Source organism: Gracilinanus agilis, chromosome 4 (assembly GCF_016433145.1).
Source record: "Gracilinanus agilis isolate LMUSP501 chromosome 4, AgileGrace, whole genome shotgun sequence".
Taxonomy (NCBI): domain Eukaryota; kingdom Metazoa; phylum Chordata; class Mammalia; order Didelphimorphia; family Didelphidae; genus Gracilinanus; species Gracilinanus agilis.
The window spans coordinates 323,904,273-323,926,541 of NC_058133.1; the positions used below are offsets into that span (position 1 = coordinate 323,904,273).

The following is a 22,269-nucleotide window of genomic DNA, read 5'->3' on the forward strand; positions in this document are numbered from 1 at the left end:
ATTTGAGACCCACTTTTGAAGCATGCTAGATATGTGAATCTGGCAAGTTACTTAACCTCTCAGTGCCCCAGGTAACTCTCTAAAACTATGAGACAAAGAAGCTGACAGGGATGAAAACCTCTAATTTCATAAGTTTAGGGAACTCCCCATGTGAGAAAGCGCATCATCATTGAGATATCATTCAATTTATCTAGCAAACACAAGAGGTAGTCATCTGACCCTGGAGTCTGGAAGATGAAATCAAATCTATATCTGGCACATATAAAATGTGTCACTGTGGACAAGTCACTTAACTTTTCAGTGTTTGAGGCCAATCTCTAAAACAATGTGTTCCAAATAAGCTTCCTATTTGTATAATTGATAGTGGAAGTTTCCATATATAGGTAGTCTTTTGCCTATCTCAACCTGGAACTTCCCTCAGCACCTGGGACCACCCAATCACTCTACTTTCAATGCAGTCTGCATTCCATGGAATATCCCTCAAGGATATAGATGGAATTAAGCATTTATTGAGTGCCTATTATGGTCCAGGCACTGTGCTAAACATTTTGTAAATGTTATCTAATTTGATTTTCACAACACACTGTGAGACAGGCACTATTGTGATCCCCATTTTATAGTTGAGGAACTGAAGCAGATGATGGATAAGTGGCTGGCTCAGGGTCACACAGTAAGTGTCTAAAGCTGGATTTGACTTTGGGTTTCCCTGACTCCAGAGCCAGAATTTCATCTGTGCTTTCTATCTACCTCCACTCTTCTTTTCTCTCATTGGTGAATTCCTCATAGTCTGACTTCATTCCCTTCTTGGTCCTGTTCCTAACCTTAGACTTTAAAATTATCACCCCCTACACTGCAGTTTCAGTTTCTTCCTCCCCCATTCATCTTCAGTTTTTGTTGGGGTTTGTGTGTGTGTGTGTGTGTGTGTGTGTGTGTGTGTGTGTGTGCTGTCTTCTCTTTCCATCAGAAGCTCCTTACAAAGCTTAGACTCTTTGAAAGTAGGGATTATTATTTTTCTTTCTTCTCATATTTGGATCCCCAGTTAAGCACAGTTCAATTCTTCTTTCCTTCCATCCTTTCTTCCTTTCTTCCTTCCTTCCTTTCTTCCTCTCTTCCTCATCCTAGTGAAATCATAAATCCAAGCCCTGCTCTTCCTCTCAAAAAGTATACCAAAGATATAAAGACCAAAAGGAAATAAAGATTTGGATGATGATTGATGAGTATTATAATAAAATTACCAAAGGGGAACTATAGAATAAGATAAGATTATAACAAAATTCATCTAGAATAATAAAAGTTCTAGAATCTCAAGGGATAGTGTGAATTAAAATATAAACCAATAGTCATGAAAACTACTTGCAAGTGATTAAAAAAAACAAACATGAATTATAAGAAAAAAGTGAAACTGTGGAAATACCATTAGATACTGATCAAGGAAAGGTATGTCTTTCTGAAAATGCACCATGACAAGATGGAGCTATTTTAAGGTGGAATCAAAGGTTAAGATAAAATGATCACTAGAGCAAGATCAGGAAATGTACTTCAGGAATTAGAACACAGAAAAGTTAGCCACAGAACTTCCAGTAATTTGATTTCCCTGTCTAGTAATTGCATCTTCTGGGGACTTCACTTAGGAACAAACATTTTTATAGAGTACTTACTTGATTTAAAGTCAAGGTATGTCAAGTTGAAATTTCAGCTCTACTACTATCTGTGTGATCTTTGGCAAGTCAGTAACGTCTGGAGTTCAGTTTCCCCATCTATAAAATGAGGATGGATGGACAAAACAATGGCTCTGTCTTCTAGCACTTCTGCCTATCCCTCTATACCTGTGCTGATCAACAAATCCAATAAGATAAGCTCATGAAAGAATCAAGAGAGTGAGCATCTAGTGAAGGCTTGCTAGATCAGACTTAATTTTTTAAAAAGCAACACAAAAATTATGGATTCTCCCTCAACTACTTAAACCAAAGCATAAGTTAGAAATGACATTATTATAGATAATATAATAACTGGAATTTACATAATGTCTATTTGGTGCTAGGCATATGCTAAGTACATTACAAATATTATTTCACTTGATCCTCAAAACAACCCTGAGAAGCAAGTGCTAGTATTATCTCCATTTTATATTTGAGGAAACTGAGGCAAATGGAGTTTAAATGATATAATATGGATCACACAGCTAGTAAATGTTTGAGACCAAACTGGATTTCAAATCTTTCTCTGGGCCCAAAACTATCTAAAATACCAGTAGCTATAATAAATAAATAAACAAATAAACAAATTAATTAATTAATTAATTGATAAACAAGCAAAATATCATAAGGAAAATACTTGTTCCTAATTTTATTCAGGTACAGGGAGGCTTAGTTATTTACCGTCCCCCCCCGCCCCCCACTGAAGGGGATCAGGATTATCTTCTGCTTACAAACTAATTTGAGTATTATGCTATAATTATATAGAAATTTGTTTATTTGGGGTGATGGGACTTTTGAACCCCCCCCCAAAAAAATGTAGAATGCTAGACTTGAAATTAGGAAGAATATATTTCTAATTCTACCTTGAACACTTCCTAGCTGTGTGATCCTGAACAAGTCATTTAATTGCTCTATCAGTTTATTTTCTCAAAAATTATTAATTATTTGAAATAATTTCTTATCTATACTTATGATCCTATAATCTTTCAGCTTGGTTATAAAAAGAATTCATGTGTAGACTCAATACTAGTCATATAGTTGACAATGATAGTAATTGGCTAAAGACCAAAATGGAAAATTCTTGAATTCTATAGCCATGTTCCAATTAGTTTTAGCAACGTTTTATACTTTTAGCTATAGTACATCTTACTTACCAGACTACAACTGCATTTTTAAATAAATAGAATGTTTCTTTTGGGGGGGTGGGATTTTAGTGTCTAGAGCAAGGTTCTGAATAAATCAAGTCCTCTTATTTCTATAGTGTAGAAGACATCATAGAACTGATTTAGAAGTCCATGATACAGAGAGAAATTACACAGGCATTCATTTCTATACAGTCATACATCAGTTCTTTGATAAATCATCCCTATTGAGTGCTTGATCCTACACTAGGCATTATGGGAAACAAAGAAAGTGAAAGACATGATCCTTGCCCATAAAGAATATATGAACCAGGCGAAAGTCTGAATAAATTATCCTGACTTAGATATCAAGAAAGGAAAATCACAGACTTACTTTGCCATTGTTTTTTCTACCAAGCCAAATGAAGGTCAAGTTCTTATTTGGTGCCTGTTCTAGTTTATCTTCATATTTGGAAACTGTCATAAAAGTGGTTCAAATTGAGACCCATTGACAAAAAAGTTCAAAGGCTCTCTGGTCATATTATTGTTGGTTCAAGTCATACTTGTGAGGATTATTCTCAGTGTAAAAAAAAATAACAATAAAACATAAAGCCTTGCTTCAGAAAGGCACATGAGAGGCCACTAGACATGTGTTTTAACCATCTGGTTTCATCATGATTTAGGTTTGATCATAACTTTCTTGGCTTAGTAATAAAGTACCCATAAGTTTGGTAGTATGGAAGAAACATTGTTCTAAAGTTACTACCACAGGGTCTGACACAATTAAACTCAGTCTTCAAGTCTATAGCATATTTCTTAACTACAGTTTTTAGAACATGGGTTCATACTATGAATGAGCTAAGATTCATATGGAATACAAGTAAGATTCTTCCCATGAATGTGTTTATTATACACGAAACACATCTAGTTACATTTTCCATGCTGGATTCAATTGTTAGAGCCATTAAAATTTTTCCTTTACTTTTCCCCCCAATCTCCCTCAAATTTCATTGCTATTTCTAAATAACAAAATATATGAGTCCTCTTATTTCTAAGCCATTTCAGAAATCATCTAATCCAAAGGCACATACCTTCTTTGCAGCAGCATATGGCACATATACAAAGATTGACCATGTACTAGGGCATAAAAACATTACAAACAAATGTAGAAAAGCAGAATTAATAAATGCACTTTTTTCAGATCATAATGCAATAAAATCATAATTAATAAGGGTTCATGGAAAGACAAATTTAAAATTAGTTGAAACTTAATCTAATTCTTCAAAACTGGTAGGTCAAAGAATAAATCATAGAAACAATTACACGTTTCATTGAGGAGAATGACCGTGTGGAAACAACATATCAAAAGCCAAAGCAGTACTCAGGGGAAAATTTATATCCCTAAGTGCCTATAAAAACAAAATAGAGAGGGAGGAGATCAATGAATTGGGATTACAACTTAAAAAAGCTAGAAAGGGGAAAAATTAAAAATCCCTAGACAAAAACTAAATTGGAAATCACAAAAATTAAAGGAGAAATTAATAAAATTGAAAGTAAAAGAACTATTGAATTAATAAATAAGACTAGGAGCTCATACTTTGAAAAAAACAAAATAGATAAAGTATTGGTTAATCTAATAAAAAAAAGAAAGAAGAGAATCAAATAACAGTATCAAAGATGAAAAGTATAATCTCACCTCTAATGAAAAGGAAATTATGGAAATTATTAAAAACAATTTCACCCAATTATATGGCAATAAATGTGACAATCTAGGTGAAATAAGTGAATAGTTACAAATATATATTGCCTAGATTAATAAAAGAGGATACAGACTATGTAAATAATCCCATCTCAGAAAAAGAAATTGAACAAGACATTAAGGAACTTCCTAAGAAAAAAATCCCCAAAGGCCAGGTGGATTCACAAGTGAATTCTATCATTTAACATTTAAAGAACAAGTAATTCCAATACTGTAAAATTATTTGACAAAATAAACAAAGAAGCAGTCTTACAAAATTCCTTTTATAACACAAATATGCTACTGATTCCAAAGACAGGCAGGCCAAAAACAGGGAAAGAAAACTACAGACCAATCTTCTTAATGAAAATAGATGCAAAAATCTTAAATAAAATACTGCAAAGAGACTACAGCAAGTTATCACAAGGATTATTCACTATGACCAGGTGGGATTTATACCAGGAATGCAAAGATGGTTTAATATTTGGAAAATCATTCACATAATTGAACATATCAATAATCAAACAAACCGAAATCACATAATTATCTCAATAGATGCAGTAAAAAGCCTTTGACAAAATACAATACCCATTCCTATTGAAAACACTAGAAAGTATAGGAATATAAGAACCCTTTCTCAAAATAATAAATAATATATATTTAATACCATCAGCAAATATCATCTGCAATAGGGACAAGTTAGAAGCCTGCCCAATAAGATCAGGAATGAAGGAAGGATACCCATTATCACTTCTTTTATTTAATATTGTACTAGAAATGCTAGCAGTAGCAATTAGAGAAGAAAAAGAAATTGAAGAGATTAAAGTAGGCAATGAGGAAACTAAATTATAACTCTTTACAGATGATATGATGGTATACCTAAAGAATCCTAGAAAATCAACTACAAGGCTAGTAGAAATAATTAACAACTTCAGCAAAATTGCACAGTACAAAATAAACCCATAATGAAAAAGACATGTACAAAAATATTTATAGTTGCACTTTTTGTGGTGGCAAAAACCTGGAAAACGAGGGTATGCCCATCAAATGGGGAATGGCTGAACAAATTGTGATATCTATTGGTGATGGAATACTATTTTGCTCAAAGGAATAATAAACTGGAGGAATTCCATGTGAATTGGAATGACCTCCAGGAATTGATGCAGAGTGAAAGGAGCAGAACCAGGAGAACATTGTACATAGAGACTGATACACTGTGGTAAAATCGAATGTAATAGACTTCTGTACTAGCAGCAATGCAGTGACCCAGGACAACTCTGAGGGATTTATGGAAAAGAATGCTACCCTCATTCAGAGGAAAAACTACAGGAGTAGAAACAGAAGAAAAACACTGCTTGAACACATGGGTTGATGCAGACATGATTTGGAAAGTAAACTCTAAATGACCACCCTAGTACAACTATCAATAAAATGGAAATAGGTCTTGATTGATGACACATGAAGAAACCAGTAGAAATGCACACCGGCTATGGGAATGGGGGGATTTAGGGGAGAGAGAGTAAGAACATGAATTATGGAACCATGGAAAAATTTTTTTCTAAAAAAAAATAAAAATAAAAATAAATAAATAAATAAAGTAAACCCATATGAATCATCAACATTTCTATATGTCTCCACCAAAACTCAGCAACAAGAGTTAGAAAGAGAAACTCCATTTCAAATCACTCTAGATAATATAAAATATTTAGGAATCTATCAACCAAGATAAATACAGAAATTATATGAACACAACAACAAAACATTTTTCATACAATTAAAACTAGATTTAAATTATTGGAAAAATATTAATTGCTCATAGGAAGGATAAACTAATATAATAAAAGTGGCCATCCTACCCAAATTAACCTACTTATTCAGTGCCATACCTATCAAACTACCAAGAAATTTTTTATAGAATTAGAAAAAAAATATTACAAAGTTCATCTTAAAGAACGAAAGATCAAGAATATCAAGGAAACTAATGAAAAAAATGTGAGGGATGGAGAAGGATGGAGAGAGCAGAAGGAGATCTTAAGGTGTATTATAAGGCAGTGATCATCAAAACAAGACGATACTGGCTAAGAGACAGAAGAGTGGATCAATGGAATAGACTAAAGATAAATTACCTCAACAAGATAGTGTTCGATAAAACCCCAATTCCCAGCTTTTGGAACAAGAATTCACTCTTTGAGAAAAACAAAATTGGAAAACAGTATGGGGAAAATCAGATTTAGCTCAACATCTTGTACCCTTTAGCAAGAAAAATTAAAAATGGGTAAATGGCTTAATTATAAAGAGTGAAATCATAAATAAATTAGGTGAACATAGAATGGTATAACTTTCAGATCTGTGGGAAAGGAAGGAGTTTAAGTTCAAGCAAGAAATAGAGAATATTTTAAAATGTAAAACGAATGATTTTGATTATATCCAATTAAAAAGTTTTTATACAAACAAAACCTATGCAATCAGATTTAGAAGGAAAGCAACAAACTGGGGGAAAAATTATAACAAAACTCTCTGACAAAGGTTTCATTTCCCAAATATATAAGAAACTAAGTCAATTTTTCAAAAAAAAAAAAACAAGCCAGGGCTGGCAACTTGGGCTCTACACATTGTCCACTGGTTCAATATTCAAAATTCCATCAACAGGAAGTATACTAAGGAGGATTTATTTGTCCATTAAGAAGTCATTAAAAGAAAGTTTGGACATTAAAAGAAATTGGACCAAGATAGTCAAAAGTTCTAAGTACTGGAGGAGTGATCAATAATATTAAATGATACACACATCAGAAAGTATGGAAATGGAAAATAAACAAATAGATTTGATAATGAGGAATCCCTGTATACTAGTTGCCCTTTATGAGACTTTAGCAATAATGTTCAATTCTTTTACTCTTGTTTTGTAAATAAGTTATCAAAAGCATTTTAATGGGATTAAATGAGAAATAAATTGCAGAATAGAATTAAAATATAGTACCATAAGATAGTGGTTTAGATGTGATGTTGTTTATAATGATGGTAGTGGTAATAGAGAAGGCATTAACAATGACTGCAATCTTCATTAAAGGACATTATAATATATTTGAAGAATACAGGAAATGGAATCAAACAACCCGAGTTCAGTTGCTGAATTTTCTACTTATTACCTGTGTGATCTTGGACAAATCATTTCATTTCTTGGCCTTGGTGACATCGTAAATAAAATGAACTTTCAGTTTGGGAGGCATTACATTGCATGAAAAACATTCCAAAATGAAGCAAGAAGGCCTAAGCATATTAAATGACTATTACTTGAAGTCTTCCTTAAATAAAAAAATAACTGCCTTCCAATACTTGTGGACAATTCTAAATTTAGTTTATTCAGCTAGAGAAAATTTAATAAACAGGTATAACTTTTAAGAATTCACTTTCAAAATATTATATCATAAATAAGAGAAAATGTTTTGACCTTCTCAAAAAATAAAAATGATAGAATTTTTGGCTAGAATGTATCATTGTAGATGGAGAGTTGTGATCTCAAAAATTATCGAGTACACCATCACTCTTTGCTTCATAGGTGAGGAAATTGAGGTATAGATAAATAAAATGATGTATCCATAGTTGTATCAATGGTAAGTGCCAGAGCCAGATTTTTCATGCATGTCCCTCTGTTTCTCATTTTAGAAACAAGCATATAAAGTTGCAGAATGTTGCAGACTGGACCTCTGAAATCAAATATTTCAATCCACATGTCACCAAGAATTGTATTTAAATCCTCACCAAAGAATGACCATCCTGCCTAATACAGATAGTAGAGATAGAGATAGAGTAGATATTTCTGAAGTGAAATGGCTTGTCCTCCAAAAAAATTACATCATAATAATTTTTCCAAAAGTTCCTTTTCTTAGTTTTGAATCAATTAAATGCACAAATAAAAAAATTAAAGACTAGAGAACAATAAATATCAAATACCTTAATGACGAAGTAGAAAATTAGTTCCAGGGCAATTGGTCTATTAACCTAAAGAGTGAAACAAGAAATTTTAGCCTGAAATGACAAAATTCTGATTTCTCCAAGATAATGACCCTCTGGAATAGGATGAGTAACATATAACATACAGTATATGATCTGAGGCAACTGTCCCAACTTCCACTCCCACTCTATGAATTGGGTTTCCACATAGTAACTATTATATGCCCTCGATGATGCCCTTAGAGGTAACCTTGAAAAGATGTGAGTTTTTGTTTGCTTTTGTTTTATTTGAGCACATATATGAGTGTAAATGTGCTATACCTCAAAAGCCCCATTTGCTGTGCTCCCCCACCCCCACCAAGATTATCAGTTGACATAATTTAGTCAACCAGATTCCATTTGCTTTTAGAAGAGGAATAATTAGTGATGTGATGATCTTCTAAAAAACCAGTGACATATATTTTCACTATTTCATAGATAATCCAGGGGAAAGTGATCTCAAACTTAGAAAATGCATGTGTCAAAAGAGTAATTCTAGCTCTTTGTTGCCAGCATCCCTTTTCTTTCCTTCATCACATACTCAAGAAGTTCTTCTTAAGAATGTTCTACTTTCTGTTAGAGTCTTTATGGAACTTTGAATCTGTCTTATATATATGAATAGACACCTAGTCTATTCATGGCTGCTCAGAAAGATGCCACTAGGACACTGATGGAAAAAGGGAAAGTCCCAAATCCTCTGAAGTTCTAAAGGTCAAGAGAAAGGCCAAAGATAAAACACTCCCCTTCCTCTACTCATCCATAAAGTGGTACCTCCTTCAATGTTTTTCTGAAACACTCCCTGCTGTAAGATATTTACTTCATATTCTTGGGTCCAAACAGGTTCCACAGGTATTACTAAGCTTCTTCAATCAAACAGAATGCATTCTGGAAATGTCCCTCTAGTTTATTCAATAATTTTTAATTTTAAAAAGTTCACTCTAAAGCCCCTGATTGATTGATTGAACCTATGATCGAGATCAATTGCTTGTTTTCTCCTAATTAAGGCATTGGCATTTTATTACTGCTTTAAATGGGGTGAAATGGCTTGACTTACTTTCTTGGCTGAGCTCACTTCCCACAGATAGGGAAAAAGAAAGGAGCAAGAATTGCACCTGAACCTCAAAATCTAAGTGGGAACTAGGAATGAATCTGTTTAACGCTGATGCCATTCCCCCTACCATTCTCCCTTGCTACCTTTTCCCATCTACATTCACATGACTTCTTTCTGTCTTTACATTAGATTAGGAATTCTTCACAGACAGGGACCATGCTTTCTATGGCTTTTAGATGACTATATTGTGAAACTTTGCTCAATACATTCAGGAAATTTTGCTAACTTTTGAACTCGATTCCTTATCTCCTTTCCTCTTTTAGTACTACTGTATAGTTAGAGAATTTTATACCTTTTGAACTACATTCCCCAGAATTTCTTTCTTTATTACCCAGTATCCTTTTCCTTTTGTTTACTTGTGTGATTACATTGTTTGTTTATAAGTTCTATAACTCCTCCTTCTCTCTCTTTTCCCCCCTTCTCCCATGTGCAGGCTGAGAAAGTTGGCTTTTTACTATTGTTTTTTATGTTATGTTATTTATTATTAATAAATATTCTTAAATATAATATTTAGAATATTAGATATTAATTTTAAAACTCACACTATCTAGTGTCTTGGGCAGGTGGTTATTGCAAGATCACAGAATCAATATTAGAATTTTAAAGATTTATGTGATTAATACAACAAATTGCCTAGATCTATTAAGTGCCCACTATCAGCAGGACATTGCGTTAAATTCTGGCAGAGATAAATGTCACAGACTCCGTTTCAAAAAAAAAAAAGCCATATAAAAGGAAACAGGGAGATGTGTACATAATTAACTCTGCCATAAGAGAATGAAAGGCATTGTAGCATAGGAGAAAACGATCCTTAGAGCCAGAAAGACCTGAATTCAAGCCCCGTTTTTGACATATATTGGTTTCATTTCCATGGGAAATTCATTTAACTTCTCAGTGCGCTTGCCAAATCGCTAAGATTAAAAATTGCAGAGAAGTTACTGAACTGCAGAAGTAAAGGGAGTTTCATCTTCTGCAGGTTACCAGTTTTCTTTAAAATCTTACCTTTCATCTTAGAATCAAAATACTGAGTACTACTTCCAAGGTAGAAAAGTAGTAAGGGCTAGGCAATGAGGGTTAAGTGACTTGCCCAGGGTCACATAGCTAGGAAGTGTCTGAGGCCAGATTTGAAACCAGGAACTCTTGTCTCTGGGCCTGGCTCTCGATCCACTGGGTCACCTAGTTGCCCCTAAATTACCAGTTTTAAAGAAATCTCAAAAATACTCTCTGTCCTATCTCTATGATGGAGTAAGATCAGTACAAGGGAAAGTTGGTTAAATACAAAGAATAAGTTGAAGCAAAGTCCTATGAGGGAAAAAAAAATGAAGAGGGAGCAACTACTTTGCCAGAATGAGCCAGGGAAAGATCCCTAATGGAGGTTGCTCTTGAGTTCAACCTTGAAGGAAAGGAGACATTACAACAAAAGGAAAATAAGTTGGAGCAAAGTACATACTAGGCAAAAGCTCAGGAATAGAGATGGAGAGTACTGAGGGAGAGATCATGTGGAGTAATATGAGATAAAATTGGGAAGGTAGGTTAGAAAAACAGTGCAAAGGGCCAGCCAGAGCTTGTCAGAGCAGCCCTACCTCATGAGAAACATCTGAATAGTGTTGTTGTTGCTGTTGTTCTCTTTACTGTTTCCTCAGAATAGCACAATGGGAAAACCTGACTTGCTCTACTAAGGTGAATGATTCAGATAGTACTAGACAGTAATGTATATTGGAAGAAAGAACATGAAAGGAAGACTGTCTCTAGGTGATTCCTTTTCATTTTAAGTGTTGGAAAGTACTTTCTGTTTAGACTAAAAAAATGTGAGGATCAGGGGAAGAATGTTATCTTTTCCTCTAACAGAAGAGACATTTTTTTCTTCCTTCTTCAGAGTATTCAACCAGACTCCAGAGTGCTAAGATCTAAGCATATCCTTTCTGCTTGTGCTTTTGTCCATCTCACCACCCATACCTCTCTTCCCCACAACCAAGAAGATTCTTCCTGCTCTCCCAAAGCCACTACAAAAAAGTAGCATGCTCCCTGCTGGGATGCCAATAGAATCTTCATCCACCTTTTGTCAGTTGGTCCTCTTGGTTATGATGGATTTGGCAACTGTTCTGACAAAAAAATAATTTCAATAGCTAATGACATTTTTCACTCTTCATGAGGACATTTTGTCATCAAGTAGAACCTAAGCATGGATAATTAAGCTAATGACTTTCAGGATGATACACAAGCCAAGAAAAATATCCTAATCATTATGTGGAAAATATTGATATTCACTTTGTACACGGACTCATAGAATCTTAGAACTGGAAGGGATTTTAGAGCTCACCTAGCCCAATCCCCCCTCATTGAAATTAGGAGAACTCTGAGGAGTGGAGGGTTTGGGCAGCGTTCTAAAGGCCACACAACTAGCAAGTAGAACCCAAGTCATCTGTTGCCCAATTCAGTGCTTTTTTTCAACATATTTTACTCTATATCTACTAATGTACAGTCCAGTGGTAATGTCTTGATATTTTAAGAACCAAAACAATGACACATTTTGTTCACAATTTTAACCAGTGTATAACCTTGTTTTACTATGTAAAGGGATAAAGAGGAGACTGATGAATTTAATGATTTCCACCAACTCCCCATCACCCTGTAAGACTATGACATGAGGGCCTTTTTTTTGGAAGCTTCTAGGGGACACTTCCCCATGAAGTATGGACATCCTAACAATACTTTGCTAAGTAGACACAAAGAATGTGAAAAACTATGTGGAAGAAGCAGTATTTTTAAGCCCTATCTTCATACTATTTAGACTAATTCTTCCTTTAATACTATATTAAGGGGGGCAGCTGGGTAGCTCAGTGGATTGAGAGTCAGGCCTAGAGATGGGAAGTCCTAGGTTCAAATCTGGCCTCAGCCACTTCCCAGTAGTGTAACCCTGGGCAAGTCACTTGACCCCCATTGCCCACCCTTACCACTCTTCCACCTATAAGCCAATACACAGAAGTTAAGGGTTTTAAAAAAAGGTTAAAAAAATACTATATTAAGACATTTTTTTTACATTTTTTTTAAACCCTTGTACTTCAGTATATTGTCTCATAGGTGGAAGATTGGTAAGGGTGGGCATTGGGGGTCAAGTGACTTGCCCAGGGTCACACAGCTGGGAAGTGGCTGAGGCCGGGTTTGAACCTAGGATCTCTTGTCTCTAGGCCTGACTCTCACTCCACTGAGCTACCCAGGTGCCCTATTAAGACATTTTTTAAGACTTACTTGGCTCAGGAGACTAAGGATTCAGGCTGTTGACTTAATTTCTTCATCTCCTGAACACAAAACAGTCTTATAGCCTTGCAGGGATCTTTGAGGTTTGGCAGGTGGATCATGATGGCTAATGCCAACAGGGGAGCTGAATCACTTCACTATCTATCTTTGTAGAATAACCTTTCCCTGTGGTTAAGTAAATTTCTTTTTGTTAACTACTGAATGACTTACAAGTGCCTCAGTTTATTCCAAGATCAAACCTAAGTCTGGGGTGGGGGAATGCAGGATGAGTTATATCCAGCCAAGAACAAACTATAATTAAAATTAATCCATATCTACAGATAAGTACTTCAATAAATTAAAGTTTCCTCCTACTCTTACATTGGATATCTAGCAATTGTATATATTTCACTCTTTCTGAGAAACAAGCACTTGAATTTATGTCTTTGGGTCATAGACTTCAAATTTATTCCTGGCTAAGACAATCATTCAGTTGCTATGAGCTCTCAGATTTCTTCATTTTCTCCATTGGAAAGTTGGGAATAATATGGCTCAATATCAACCTCACAGGCATGAGCTGTTGCCCAGACTCTCAGAATGCTTTGTCCCTCTCTGATGTGAGTTACTAAGTAATTACTGAGTCTAATAACTCACACTATATAAGTATTTTCTGATGCGCACCCAGGAGTTTTCCAACACAGACTCCGTAACTGTATAAACTGATTCGTTTTTTGCAACATTATCTATGTCTGATGAGATTTCCTTTAGAATGTCGCCATATCCCCCATATCCCCATCCATGAAATGTAGCTTACTTAGCCTACCTATATATAATTGGATTTTTTTGTTATTTGACAGATATACTTTTTATACTCTTTAATCGAGTTGATCTGCTTCTCTTTGAATTCCTAATACTGTGATGTCAAAATCTCAGATGACAAAAAGTTGTTAAAATAGGAAGCCAATCTATCGCCACCATGTTCTGTGACATAACTTCCGGTGTCAGGCAGCGTTAGATCAATCTTTTCTTGATGCTATGCCACATGGTAAACTCATTTAGCTATCTCCTGTCATTAAATTGAATTTTTAATTTTTATTTTTGTCCTTATAATTTTTAAAAGTTGCTCCTCCCCAAGAATTTGTGTTTTTTGAATTATTCTTTCTGAGATCATTATTGTCTTGCATCTTTCCTTGTTGGAATTCATTTTAATAATCAGTTGTCCATAATTACATTTTAAAAGAGCCTTATTTAATTTTGGTTTTAGTGCACTTTGTTGCATTTACCACTGAAATGTTTTTAATATGTTCTCAGAATATTAACAAGAAGTCATGTGAATAAATGATTTAAATTATTATTAGAGAAATGCATATTAAAACCGTTCTGAAGTAGCACCTTATTCAAAAATAGATTGACTACTAGGACAGAAACAAAAAATGAAAAATGTTAGAGAGGATATGGGACAATTGGAGTATCAATCCACCATCAGGGGAAGTATAAACTAATTCAGCCATTTTGGAGAGAATTTTGGAATTGTGCCCAAAAGTCTATGAAATTGTTTAAATCTTTTAATCCAGCAATACCACTATTAGGGCTATATCCCAAAGAGACAAAAAAAAGGAAAAGGAAAAGGACCTATATGTATGAAAAATATTTATAATAACTATTTTGTGGGGGCAAAGAACTGGAAAGTTAGGAGATGCCCTTCAATTTTGGAATGGCTAAACAAAGTGCAGTATAGTTTTGTAATAAGAAATGATTTACAGGATGGTTTCAGAAAAACCTGGGAAGACTGACATGAACTGATGCAAGGTGAAGTGAGCAGAACCAAGAGAACCCTGATACAATAATAGCAGTATCCTACAGTGAACTACAATGAACGACTTTATTATTCTCAGCAATATAATGATCCAAGACAATCCCAAAAGATTCATAATGAAAAATACCATCTATACAAATAGAAAGAATTGTGGAGGTCTGAACTTTATTATTTTCTTTTGTTTTCTTCTACAAAAGGACTAATGTGGAAAATTTTTTTTGCATGATTATACATATAAATCCTATATCAAATTGCTGGTTGTGTGAGAGAGAGAGGAGAGGAGGGATGAAAGGGAAGAATTCAAGACTAAAATTTTTTTTAAAGAATCTTAAAAAATGTAATAAAAATATATTAACAAGAATAAGGAATATAAAGTCTCATACTATGGTTTATTGTATTTTTCTGAAATGTAATTGGTCTTTATTACTGAAAAACTTTAAAGCATGAAATAATTCTTTAAGTGCAAGATTTAAAAAGTTTATGTTGGAAAGGAGATTCAACTAGTGAGGCTCAAAAAAAGGGAGAGAAAATAAAATTGTTTAAATATATCAGGTAAAAAAATTAAATCCAAATAATATTTTTCAGCAATTTCCTATAGAAAAGGAATTTTATTATTTTTGATGTTAGATGACCTAGTTTCAAATCTTGGTTTTTCTACTTACTATATATGTAACCTTGGGCATATAACAACTTCTCTAGACTTCAAGTTCTTCACATGTAAAAAAGGGAGTGGGAGTAATCTAAATGTCTCACAAGGCCCATTGTAACTCTAAATCTATGATCTATGTTCTTATACATGATCTATGTTCTCATACTCTTACTCCCTAATGGACAAGTAGTAATAGTAAAAACTAAAGGACTGAGGAAAAGCAGAAATACTTAATATTTTCTTTATTTGTTTCCTAGTAGAAATCAGATCTGAAAAATTTATCAGAATATTTATGATGGAAAGATGGAAAACCAAAATATAAGGGAAGAAATGATTTAAAAGGAATTTTTAAATGAGACATATTAAACTCATCATGTTAAACTGAATGATTATTTTAAGGACCTAAGGAATTGGTCAATGCCATAAGAAACAAACAAAATGTTATTTTAAAAAAAGTACTGTGTGACCCTGGGCAAGTCACTTGACCCCCATTGCCCACCCTTACCAATCTTCCACCTATGAGACAATACACCGAAGTACAAGGGTTTAAAAAAAAAAAGTAATAGAAAATGAATTTTTTAAAACATTTGTTTTGTTGGGTTTTTTTTTAGGATTTTTTTTTTATAAACCCTTGTACTTCGGTGTATTGTCTCATAGGTGGAAGATTGGTAAGGGTGGGCAATGGGGGTCAAGTGACTTGCCCAGGGTCACACAGCTGGGAAGTGGCTGAGGCCGGGTTTGAACCTAGGACCTCCTGTCTCTAGGCCTGACTCTCACTCCACTGAGCTACCCAGCTGCCCCCCATTTGTTTTTAATTAGGAGAAAAACCTCTGATGATTTCCTGTCAATAGCTCAATATCAAGACTAAGGAAGATATCAGACTCCCTAGAAGAACATGGAATTATGCAATTTTAAAGTTTGTGCACAAATTTTACAGTAGGAAAGGACTTTTGTTGTTGTTGTTCAGTTATTTTGGTTATATCTGAATCTAAGTATTTTCTTGGCAAAAACACTGAATTAGCTTGCCATTTCTTTCTCCAGCTCATTTTATAGATGAGGAAACTGATGTAAACAGGGTTAAGAGACTTTCCCAGGGTCACACAGCTAGTAAGTGTTAGAGATCAGATTTGAATTCAGATAGACTCATCTTCCTGGCTCCAGGCTTTTCCACTGTTTCACTTAGCTGCCTTATGTTTCACATACTTGACTGCAGAATCTGTAAGGACATATTTTCTTAATCTAACACTTCCATCTTCTCTAATACCTGCCAGAATCTTCTGAACAGAGGAAGTCTTCTGAACACATTTTTGTTGAATTTATTTGCATTTTCCAACCAATATATCAGCTCCTTACACAAGATATAGATGATCATCAGTCATTCTTTGAATATTTCCAATTATAAAAGCATATTAGCTTGTAGAACAGCCCTTCCATTGCTGTTTTAAACTATAAAACCTGTCAACATTCGCCTTCTTTTTAACCGTTAGCTCTTTGGTGCTAATTCTACTTTCTAGAACAAGACTAAACAAATCTACTTTCTCTTTTACAAAAATATTTAAGAAAAGCAAGCATGTCTCCTTATTTATATCAAGTAGTCAACATCAGCCTAACACACATGTTCTTAACAATTCTGCTTAAATGGCTCATGAAAATTTCATAAGATATAAAACAAAGCTCCCCATCATCTCAAGTTATTTCCCTGTTAACTGTTTTGACATATACATATCAAAAAAGTCAAAAACAAAAAACCTTAAAAAATGTTAAGTACATGAGTTTTTTGCTTTACTGCTGTACTTAATATAGAATGACTTGATGAATATCAAGCTATTCATTTTTACTTTGTTTTTACTTCTCCTTTTATTCTTAGGTTGCCTAAACCTTTCAAATACAAATAAAATAAGTTTAACAAAAATAACGAAAGTGAATAGCATCTAATTAAGAAGTAATGACATGTGAACCATATCTGCCCTTCTTGAGTAAATTGGGTTAAAATTTTGTCTTAAAAGGAATATTATGATCATAAAGGAGTAGAGATTGAGATTGTGTATTCCACAGATTCACATGGGATAACATGTAATATTTGCGAGGCATCTGTTTCTGCCACAGACACGAGTGCTCCAACCCTAAAGGTCCCCACAATAACTATACTTGTATCTAGGAGAAATTAGCCCCCTGCCCCTCATCCCCACATCATGACTGGCCAATATGTGGGCAGTTTTCTTTGCTTAGACAAGGAAACACTTTAACACTGGCCTTGTGAAATTATAATGTACCAAAAGTACTATGCCTAACCTGTAAAATTTGCATAAAAATTCTATATCCCCATATTGGTCACTTGAGATGAAAATACAAAAGTCCCCAAATGTTAGCTAGCTCTACTCCCCTAATATTAAATATAAAAACCAAGTGGGAAATATAGAAATCAAAAGAGAAATTATTATATTATAAATAAATAAGAAATCTTATAAATCATAAACCAAAACTATTTGTGGGACAGTATGGATGACAAATGGTCTACTGTGTAATTTTAGAATGAGGCAGACAAGAGTTGTAAGGCTGGTTAATTCTCCCCTCCTTCTCCTGTTTTAGTTTCATATCCTTGGGTCTCTGATGTGTGCAATACCAAATCGTTTCTCAGTAATTGCATTATTAGTGTGCTGTCTTTGTATGATTCTTTATTTAATGTATTGATTTCAGCAATGGCTTCATCGAAACCTGTCTTTGCAAGGACACAGACTTTCTCTGGAGAGCTGAAGATCTTGTAAATAGAACACGAAGAAGGTCAAGGCCAGATCCAATCTTATAGGATGCTGTCAGATGTACCTCCTTTTTCCTGATTTCAAATGCTCCTTGATCTGCTTATTGTGATTGATCCACTATTCCTTTCTTGTCATCACTAGCAGTAACTCAGTCAAGTAATAGTAACAGTCTTATTTTCAGTTAGAAAACTTTGCTTTCTGCTTGTGAAGCATTAGGAATCAAGAACATTTCCAACACAGACAGTACGTCCTTACAGATACCTCTTAGTCCGTTCTCAATTTTCTCTCTATATACTCTGGCTATCTGTTTGCTTTTCTCAGTACCTTCTGTCTCCTGCTCAATACTTGAAATGACCTCCAAGTTGACCTTCAGCTCCCTATAATATTTTTGTAAGCAAAAAAGAAGATTCCTTCATTGGATAATTCAGTTCCTTGATAGTTACAGGCTTTGTACAGACTACCATGTCATCATATCTCTAAGTCTGCTCAGATAATCTGGCCTTCTGCACCAGCTCAGTTTTATCTAGGACTCAATATCCCATGCCCAGAGTGAGATGGACAGACGAGTGGATCAGTGGTCTCTGGTGGTGGCCATAGTAGGGACAGGGCTGAAACTCTGTCCCTATATCTCTAAGCCCTCAGACTTTAGCCACTCTGTAGACATGGGGTTTCAGTAGAATTTAAATTCGTTGAAGTCAAGAATTGATGTGTGTGTAGACAATGTATGAATACATATGGGTCTGTGTATGTGGGTGTGGGTGTGTATCCCTAGTTCGTAATACAGTTTTTGGACTCAAAGTTTATTGGATTGAATTGAATTCCAAGTTCTTCACACATACCACATTTTTTTTTTAATCCTTTGGTATCCTGATCATAGCACCAATGGGGAAACACACTATTTCTTCTTTGCTTGTTTTTGTTTTTCAAAATTTCCTTTACCACCACAGCTTCTTGGCTTCCCACTTGCCAATATATGTTTAAGGATCCTGTAAAAACAGGATTTGGGAAACTCCTTCCTTCTACCTGGACTAAACCCAATTGCTCAGTTCTCACCGATTGTTGGATCTTGCCTCTCAGTAGGATGCTGATCCCCACACACAACTACCTGTCTTCAAATGAGATAATGTTTGTAAAGTGTTTAGCACAGCTCCTAGTACATAACAGATGCTTAATAAATGCTTATTCACCACCCAACCCCCTTTCTTCTACCTGAGTTCCAAATCTAGAGATAACCACTCCTTTCTCAACAGTCCTCTGTCCTATCAGTGCTCCTTCCACTCCTCTGGACTTTACCACTTTCCCCAAAGCTGAACTTCTTAAATGTGTTCTATAATTAATTACATTGTGGGGTCCTTGAATTCTTGTCTCATTTTTATTTTTTTATTCCTATGTTTGCAAAGTAACTGGCAGGTCCAAGTACTTAATAAATATTTTTTCCTATCCTGTCCCTCTTAAAGTGTAGCAAACAAAATAGATACGGGCTAACCAACATAGACTTTATTGGGGGGGGGATTATTTTTATAATCTAACATTACTTTATTCATAAAACCTAAAATTTTATTAGATTTTTTTGGCAGCTACATCATACTGAGGAATCATGTTAAACTTGCATTTTTTGTAGTCTCCAGATCATATCTCATATTAATTGCAAACAAATCAGATTTCTTAACACTATACTTTAGTAATTGTGCGTTGTTATTTTCTTTAACCTACTGAAGAACTTCACATTTTATAAATTCTTGGATTTAAAGTCAAAAGTGATCTGTTGAGGACCCTGAGTCCAACTCATTCACTCTACAGATGAAGAAATTGAGACACACAGAGGTTAAGTGATTAGACCCAGGAAATATTTGCAGGATATAAGCCTTGCTCATCTTGGGGCAACTATGTAGTTCAGGAACTAGAGTACTGGCCCTGGAGTCAGGTAGATCTGAGTTCAAATCCAGTCTCAGACACAAAGTTGTGTAAACTGGGCAAGCCATTTAGCCTTGTTTGCCTCAATTTTCTCATCTGTAAAATTACTTGGAAAAGGAAGTGGCAAACCACTCTATTATGTTTGCAAAAGAAAACTTCAAATAGGGTCAGACAAGACTGAATGACAAAAGCATCCTGATACCAAAGTTTAGCACTCTACCCACTATACCATTTTACTTCTCTTTACTTTCCCCTATCAAATTTCTCCTCATTGGTTTCAGTCCAGTATTCCAGACCTTCCATGTCATGTAAGATCTTGATTCTACCACTGATTCTTTCTGGCATCCAAGTCATTCACAAAAATTTGAAACAGAACAGAGCCTGTCTTATATTTGGAAGATCTGTGAGAAAAAAAAAATCATGTCAGAACAATTTGCTTTCCTTCCATATTTGTAACACACCATGTAGACAAGGGAGAAGTGATAACTGTAATCTGTCTTGACTTTAGAAAAACTTTTGATCCTACAAGACATTCTCATCAACAAGCTTGGAAAATATTCTTTTGAATGTAATGTTATATGAATAAACAGATGACTTAAGGGTCATTTTTTAAAAAACTTATAAACAGACTGGTATTAACTAGTTCCCAACAGAAATCACTCCTAGAAACATTCAGTTTCCTTTGTTTATTGATGACCCAGGGAAAGAATTGAGCATGATACTTATCATGTTGGCAGATAACACTAAATCAGACAGGCTTGCTAATATTCTAGAATTTAGGAATAAAATTAAAGACAGCTGATAAAAAGCAGCATTATTAATACAAAATAGAGTCATTGGATGGGTTCTGAAAGCAAGCAGTAGGTAAGTATACTTTGAGGTATAAAATGGGAATAATATGGAAAGGTATTGGAACTAATATGAAAAGAATATGGAAAAAATGGTTTTATGCAGATGCATAAAAGACCTACAAGTCAGTCGACTGAAGACCAGTCATGACTATGAATTATAGTGCTATTGTAAAAACAGACAATTTCATATAAGACTCTTTTAAAAGTAATAATGTCTACAGCAATATAAATGAAAAGAATAGCCACCACAAAACATTTGAAAATGAATGTTATAAAAATTACAAAGAACAAGTCTGCCCCTAAAAAGACATATGTGAAGACACTTCCTCATTCTCCTTTGCAGAGGTACAGGTAACCTGGTATAAAATATTTTGTATATTGTCTGATTTTTTTCAATATATTGATGGAGTTGCCTGATTTTTTTCTCTTTCTTCCTTTCTTTATTTTTCATTTTTTTTAAATTATTTGTTATAAAAGACGGCTCTCGGGAAGGATATAGGAGAAAGTGGTAATGTCATATAAAGACAAAATACATGAATAAAAATTTGTCAGTTTTTTTAAAGGTAGTGTTACATGCAAACCCTCTTTAAGCTATATTAAGGCCTAGCTAAATTATCATTTTTTATTAATCTTTTCTTGACTCTCACAGTGGATGTTTGAACCTTTCCTATTCTCCTCAAAGACCTAGTTCCATCTCCCTTGCCTTCATCTCTCAGCAAATGACCTTACATCTGACTTTCCTAGAAAAGATGAAAATAAGGTGAGATTCTTCAATTCTCTCCTCCTCCCCCTTTACCATGTAATGCAGACTCCAGTCCCACAATGATGAACAGAAATATACACATACATATATCATAGAGTCTCAGAGCTTTGGATCTTGCCCAGGTCACCTAACATGTAGGCATCCTGCTTTTATGAATTTCCTTACCATGTAGATGTGAGTAGCCTCTTTTGATCACCTGTATAGACAGAACAAGCCATATCTTTAAAAAAAACCGCCTCTCTCTTTCCATCTCACTCTTTCCCTGTTGAATCCAGGGGATAATGATCATAGTTTACCCCACAGTGTGAGCACTATGAAATAACCTGATGATGGGGCAAGGAGGGCTTCCTTTCTTCCCTTTCTCCTCCTTTTATATTATGACTCTGAGAAATGGACCTGGGGGACATTTGTTTGTGTTTTTATTCTTTTCTAAGTGTAAATGACAATCCTCAATAGGTCTGGGAATTGGAGTCATGGTGACCTCAGCACCAGGATTCCAGAAAGGATATATTGCAGTCAGTCAGCCCAACAAGGAAGCTCAGATAAGTCAGGGTGGCTTGTCTTCTAGTCCAAAGAGAGCTTTTGACTTGAAATTTGAGACTATAAGAACTGAGCTAAATCGT

At 34.6% G+C, this 22,269-nt stretch overlaps 1 pseudogene; it reads right to left on the reverse strand.

Annotated features, from left to right (window-relative positions):
* Positions 1-17,919: 17,919 nt before the first annotated feature.
* Positions 17,920-21,682, reverse strand: LOC123246503 (annotated as a pseudogene).
* Between the last annotated feature and the right edge of the window lie 587 nt (positions 21,683-22,269).